The sequence below is a fragment of the Nycticebus coucang genome, chromosome Y (genome assembly GCF_027406575.1).
Source record: "Nycticebus coucang isolate mNycCou1 chromosome Y, mNycCou1.pri, whole genome shotgun sequence".
Taxonomy (NCBI): Eukaryota; Metazoa; Chordata; class Mammalia; order Primates; family Lorisidae; genus Nycticebus; species Nycticebus coucang.
The window spans coordinates 25,770,304-25,777,815 of NC_069805.1; the positions used below are offsets into that span (position 1 = coordinate 25,770,304).

A 7,512-nucleotide genomic window follows, 5' to 3' on the forward strand; every position below is an offset into this window, starting at 1 on the left:
ACAGCCAGTATCATATTGAATGGCGTTAAATTGAAATCATTTCCACTCAGATTGGGAACCAGACAAGGCTGCGAATTGCTTCCACTACCCTTTAACATTGTAATGGAAGTTTTAGCCAGCACAATTAGGGAAGAAAAGGCGATCAAGCGTATCCATATACGTTCAGAAGAGATCAAACTTTTGTGCTTCACAGATGATATGATTGTATATCTGAAAAACACCAGGGATTCAACTACAAAACTCTTAGAAGTGATCAAGGAATACAGCAGCGTCTCAGGTTACAAAATCAACATTCATAAATCGGTAGCCTTTATATATACCAACAATAGTCAAGCGGAAAAAACAGTTAATGACACTATTCCATTCACAGTAGTGCCAAAGAAGATGAAATATTTGGGAGTTTATCTAACAAAGGATATGAAAGATCTGTATAAAGAGAACTATGAAATTCTAAGAATATTAATAGCTGAAAACGTTTATAAATGGAAAAACATACCATGCTCATGACTTGGAAGAATCAACATTGTTAAAATGTCCATACTACCCAAAGCAATATACAATTTTCATGCAATCTCTATTAAAGCTCCACTGTCATACTTTAAATATTTTGAAAAAATAATATTTCGTTTTATATGGAATCAGAAAAAAACCTTGAATAGCAAGTCATTACTCAGAAATAAAAACAAAGCAGGATGAATCATGCTTCCAGACCTCAGACTATACTATAAATTGATAGTGATCAAAACAGCATGGTACTGGCACAAAAACAGAGAAGTAGATGTCTGGAACAGAATAGAGAACCAGCTACTACCATTATTTAATCTTTTCCAAGCCAATTAAAAATATTCAGTGGGGAAAATATTTCCTATTTTACAAATGGTGTTGTGTTAACTGACTGGCAACCTGTAGAAGACTGAAACTGGATCCATACCTTTCACCAATAACTATGACCCTCACTGGACTAAAGATTTAAACTTAAGACATGAAACTATAAAAATACTAGAAGAGAGTGCAGGGAAAAGCCTTGAAGAAATCGGTCTGGAGAGTTTTTTATGAGGAGGATCCCCCGGGCAATTGAAGCAGCTTCAAAAATACACTACTGGGACCTGATCAAACTAAAAAGTTTCTGTACAGCCAAGAACATGGTAAGTAAAGCAAGAAGACAGCCCTTGAGAATGGGAGAAGATTTTGCAGGTTATGTCTCTGACAAAGGTTTAATAACCAGAATCCACAGAGAACACAAATGTATAAGCAAGAAAAGAACAAGTGATCCCATCGCAGGCTGTTCAAGGGATTTGTAGAGAAACTTCTCTGAAGAAGATAGGCACACGGCCTACAGACACATGAAAAATTGCTCATCATATTTAACTATCAGAGAAATGCAAATCAAAACTACCTTCAGATACCATCTATCTTCAGTAAGATTAACCCATATCACAAAATCCCAAGACCAGTGATGTTGGCATGGATGTGGAGAAAAGGCAATACTTCTACACTGCTGGTGGGAATGCAAATGAATAGATTCCTTTTGGAAAGATGTATGGAGAACACTTAGAGATCTAAAAATAGATCTGCCATTCAATCCTATAATTCCTCTACTAGGTATATTCCCTGAAGACCAAAAAGCACATTATAACAAAGATATTTGTACCAGAATTTTTGTTGCACCCCAATTGCTAACTCATGGAAAAAGCCCAAGTGCCCATAGATCCATGAATGGATTAATAAATTGTGGTATATGTACACCATGGAATATTATGCAGCCTTAAAAAAAGATGGAGACTTTACCTCTTTCATGTTTACATGGATGGAGGTGGAACATATTCTTCTTAGCAAAGTATCTCAAAAATGGAAAAAAAGTATCCCACGTACTCAGCCCTACTATGAAACTAATTCATGGCTTTCATATGAACGGTATAACCCAGTTATAACCTAAAATATGGGGGAGCGGGAGAGGGAGGGGAGGTAGGATGGGCAAAGGGAGGGTGATTTGTGGGATTACACCTACACTGCATCTTACAGTGGTACCCGTGAAACTTAGTAAATGTAGAATATAATTGTCTTAACACAATAATTAAGAAGATGCCAGGAGGGCTGTTAACCAGTGTGATGAAAATGTGTCAAACTGTTTATAAAACCAGTTTATGGTACCCCATGATCACATTAATGTACACAGCTATGATTTAATATTAATAAAAAAATTAAAATAAAATTAAATCTTAGATGTGTACATTAATGCAATTATGGAGTCCAATGTCATGGTTACATACACAATTTGAAATATTTACATCAATCTCATTAACATATCCTTCCACACAGTTTCTTCATTCTTGAGATATGATATTCACATTTTACAATTCACAAATTTAACAAATATCCTTGTAAAACGCACCATTGGTATGGAGCAAACAATTATCATCCCTTCACCTGTTCTCCCCTATACCTTCTTGCTCCTCTTTCTATATTATCTTGGGCTGTTGCTTGGTTGTAGCTTTCATATTGAAGTGTAGTGTTTCTACATAGGTTTGACCGTAGTTCTTAGTACATATGATATTTTTCTTCCATTCCTGAGACACTTTGCTAAGAAGAATATGTTCCACCTCCTTGTTATTTCCTTTCTTTCTTTCATTCTTTCTTCCTTTCCCTACTCTTCCCATCCCTTCCCTTCCAATTGCTTCCCTTGAGTTCCCTTACATTTCATTTTTCTTTTCATTCCTTTGCTTTCTTTTTCCTTTCATTTTCCTTTTCCTTCCTTCCGACCTGCCATCCTTCTTTCTTTCTTTCTTTCTTTCTTTCTTTCTTTCTTTCTTTCTTTCTTTCTTTCTTTCTTTCTTTCTTTCTTTCTTTCTTTCTTTCTTTCTTTCTTCTCTCTCTCTCTCTCTCTCTCTCTCTCTCTCTCTCTCTCTCTCTCTCTCTCTCTCTCTTTCTTTCTTTCTATCTTTACTGCTTTTTTATTATTAAATCTTAGGACAATAATGTAATGATGGGGTTCAATGTCATGTTTCCATACACAATTTTAAATATTTACATCAAACTTGTTAACATATCCTTCACCACTGGTTCTTCATCCTTGTGATATTACATTTATATTCTAAAATTTATATATGTAACATGTAGACTTGTAAAATGCACAATCCATATATAGCAAACAATTATCTTCCCTTCACCCATCCTCCCGCATACCCTCTCGCTCCTCTTTCTTCATCACCTTGGCTGTTCCTGGTTTGTAGCTTTCATATTGAAGTGTGGTGGTTCTATATAAGTTTGACAGTAGTATTGAGTTACATTGGATATTTTTCTTCCAATCCTGGTACACTTTGCTAAGAACAGTATGTCCTCTCTCTTTGTTATTTTCTCTTCCTTCCTTCCTGTATTTTTTCTTCCTTTCTCTTCCCTTCCTGTCTCTTTCCTTTGCTTCAATTCCCTTGCCTTCCTTCCTTTACCTTGCCTTACCTTGGCTTAACTTACCTTTCATTTTTCTTTTCCTTCCTTCCTTTTCCTTTTTCTTTTCTTTTCTTCCTTTTCTTTACATCCTTCCTTCCTTCCTTCTTTCATTCTTACTTTTTTCTTCATTTCTGTATTTTTTCATTTCTTTCTCTTTCTTCTGTTATATTAAATCTTAGATGTGTACATCAATGCAATTATGGGTACAATGTCATTGTTCTTTATACAATTTGAAATAGTTACACCAAACTCGTTAATATACCCTTCACCACTGTTCCTTAGATCTTCTGATATGATATTTATATTGTCACATTCACATATTTAACACGTAACCATTTAAAATGTAGAATCGGTGTAGAACAAACAATTACCATCCCTTCATCCGTTCTTCCCCCCACATTCTCACTCGTTTTTCTTTTTCACCTTGGGCTCTTTTTGGCTTGTAGCATTCATATTGAAGTGTGGATGGTTCTATATATGTTTGACAGTAGGGCTGAGTACATTGAATATTTTTCTTCTTTTCTTGAGATACTTTTCTAAGAAGAATATGTTCCACCTCCAGGTGTTTCTTTTCTTTCTTTCTTTCTTTTTTCTTTTATTTTCTTTCTTTTCATTTCTTTTCTTTTCTTTATTCTCTTACCTTCTGTCTTTTTTCTTCCTTTCTCTTCCCTTCCCTCATCTTCCCTTACCTTCCCTTATCTTACTATTCATTTTTCATTTTGTTCTTTTCCTTTCCTTTTTCCTGTCTTTTCTTCATTTTCCTTCCTTTCTTTCTTCCTCCCATCTTTCATTCCTTCTTTCTTCCTTTCTTTCCATCTTTTTTTATTATTAAATCTTAGATGTGGACATTAATTAAATTATGGGGTATAATGTCATGGTTCCATACACAATTTGAAATACTTACGTCAAACTCATTAACATACACTTCACCACTGTTTCATAGTCCTTGTGACATTTATATGACATTCGTTTTCCATTATTTACATATTTATATGGCATTTATATTCTACAATTTACATATTTATATGACATTTATATTCTACAATTTACATATTTAACTTTTAGCCTTGTAAAATGCACAATAGGTGTGGTACAAACGATTACTGTTATCTTCACTGGTCCTGCCCCCTACTCGCTTGCTCCTCTTTCTTATTCTCCTTGGCCTGTTCTTTGGTCGTAACTTCTATATTGAAGTGGGTTTCACAGTAGTACTGAGTACATGGAATATTTTTCTTCCTTTCCTGATACACTTTGCTAAGAAAAATATGTTCCACCTCCTTGTTTCTCTCTCTCTTTCTTTCTTTCTTCCCTTCCCTTCCCTTTGCTTCCCTTGCCTTACCTTACCTTTCATTTTGCTTTTCATTCATTTGCTTTCTTTTTTTCTTTCTTTTCTTCCTTTCCCTTCCTTCCTTCCATGCTCCCTTCCTTCCATGCTTCCTTCTTTCTTTCTTTTTCCTGTCTTTCATTCTTCATTTCTTTACTTTTTTTATTATTAAATCTTAGATGTGTACATTAATGCAATTATAGGGTACAAAGTCACGGCTCCATACACAATTTGAAATACTTATATGAAACTCATTAACATACCCTTCATCACTGTTTCTTCATTCTTGTGATATGACATTTATTTTCTACAAGTCACATATTAACATGTAGCCTTGCGAAATGCACAAATTATCCAGAGCAAGCAATTGTCGTCCCTTCACCCATCCTCCCCCCTACCATCTCACTCCTCTTTCTTCATCACCATGGGCTGTTGCTGGCTTGTAGCTTTCATATTGAAGTATGGTGGTTCTATATAGGTTTGACAGTAATACTGAATATATGGGATATTTTTCTTCCATTCCTGATATTCTTTGCTAAGAGGAATATGTTCCACCTTCTTGTAATTTTCCTTTTCCTTCCTTTCTTCCCTCCCTTCCTCTTTCTTTCTTTTTTCTTTCTTTGTCTCTCCCTTCCTTCCTCCCTTCTGTCCTTCACTCTTTCTTTCCTTCTTTTTCTTTTCTTCTGTCTTTTTTTCTTCCTTTTCATTCCCTTCTCGTCTGTTCCTTTCCCTTCAAGTCCCTTGCATTTCTTCCCATCCCTTGCCTTACCTTGCTTTACCTTACTTTTCATTTTTCTTTTTGTTCCTTTCTTTTTTTTTTCATTTATTTCTTCCTTTCCTTTCCTTCCTTCAATCCCTCACCCCTTCTTCTTTTTTCCTTACTTTGTTCTTCCTTCGTTTCTTTATTTCTTCCTTTCTTTCTTACCTTCTACTTTTTCATTAAATCTTAGATGTGTACATTAATGCAATTATGGAATACAATGTCATCGTTCTTCATACAATTTGAAATAGTTACACCAAACGTGTTTATATACCCATCACCACTGTTTCTTAGCTGTCGTGATATGACATTTATATTGTACATTCAAATATTTAATATGTACCCTTTTAAAATGTAGCTCGATGTAGAGCAAACAATTACCATCCTTTCACCCTCTATATAAGTTTCACAGTAGGACTGAGTACATTGGATAATTTTCTTGTATTCTAGACATACTTTGGTAAGAAAAATATTTCCCCCCACATGCATGTCTTCTTCCTTCCTTCCTTCCTTTCTTTTCTTTCTTTCTCTTTCTCTTTCTTTCTTTCCTTTCTCTCTCTTTCTTTTTATTCTTTTCCCATCCATTCCCTTCTCTTCCCTAACCTTAAATTCCTTTAGTTTCATTTTTCTTTTTGTTCCTTTTTTTAACTTTTTTTGCTTTCTTTGCTTCCTTTTCCTTCCTTTCTTCCTTGCTTCCTTCTTTCCTTCCTTACTTCTTTCCTTCCTTTTTTCTGTCCTTCCATCTTTCCTGCTTTCTTTTTTTCATACGTTCTTGCCTTCTTTCTTTCTTTTTCTTTCCTTCCTTCCTTCCTTTCTTCTTTATTTCTTTCTTTTTCTGTCTTTCTTTCTTCTTGGTCTTTTCTTTTTGTCTTGTTTTCCTTTCTTTCCCTTATGATACCTTCCCTTCCCTTTCCTTCTCTTCCTTTCCTTTGAGTTACCTTTCCTAAACGTTTTTTTTCCTCATTTTGTTCCTTCATTTATCATTTCTTTTGTTTATTTTCATTCATTTTTCCCTTAACTTCCTTCCTTTTTTCCTTGCTTTCTTTTTTTTTTATTAAATTACATCTCTGCACATTATTGTAAGTAGAGGTACAATGTGCTGCTTCTATATACAATTTAAAATACTTACATTGGGGCGGCACCTGTGGCTCAGCGGGTAGGGCGCCGGTCCCATATGCCGGAGGTGGCAGGTTCAAACCCAGCCCCGGCCAAATTAAAAAAAAAAAAAAAAAAAATACTTACATTGAATTTGTTAACATATCCTTCACTGCTGTCTTAGTTCTTTTTATAATCATTTATAATCTACAATTTGTATAATTAATTGTAACCTTGTACAATGCACAATTGGTGGGGTGTCACAAATTGCCCTCCCTTAACTCATCTTCTCCCCTACCCTCCCGCTCCACCTTACCCTTCACTTTGAGCTTTGTGTTTCGTTATAGCTTTCATTTTTAAGTTTGAGTGCTTGTTTATAGGTTTCACAGTATGTCTGTGTACTTTGGATATTTTTCTTCCATTCTTGAGATACTTTGCTGAGAAGAATGTGTTCCACCTTCATGTCTTTTTCTTTTTTCGTTCTTTCTTCCTCTTCCTTCCTTCCTTTTTTCCTTTCCTTGTTTCTTCCTTCCTTAATTTCTTCTTTCTCTCCTTTTTTCCTTGTTTTCTTTTCTATTTCTTTCTCTCTCTTTCCTTTATTCTTTCTTTCTGACCATATCTCTCTCTCTCTCCTTCCTTCCTTCTTACTTTCTTGCTTTCTCTCTCTTTTTCCTTCCTTTTTTCTTCCTTTCTTTTTCAAATAAAAAAATCAAAACTGTGTACATTTATGCAATTTTGGAGTACAAAGTTCTGGTTCTATATACAATATGAAATTGTTATCATAATCTTCACAAGTGTTTCTTAGGTATTGTGTTAAGACATTTATATTCCACACTTTGCAGATTTAACATGTATCCTTGTAAAATGCACCTTTGCTGTGATCCCACCA

The 7,512-nt window shown here is 34.8% G+C and overlaps 1 long non-coding RNA gene across 1 annotated transcript; it reads right to left on the reverse strand.

Moving 5' to 3' along the window:
• Window positions 1-2,929: 2,929 nt before the first annotated feature.
• LOC128579108 (uncharacterized) lies at window positions 2,930-4,867 on the reverse strand. Its single transcript, XR_008378044.1, has 2 exons — window positions 4,462-4,867; window positions 2,930-4,389 (listed from the first exon to the last, which is right to left on the reverse strand). It is a non-coding gene; the product is annotated as an uncharacterized LOC128579108 (long non-coding RNA).
• Between the last annotated feature and the right edge of the window lie 2,645 nt (window positions 4,868-7,512).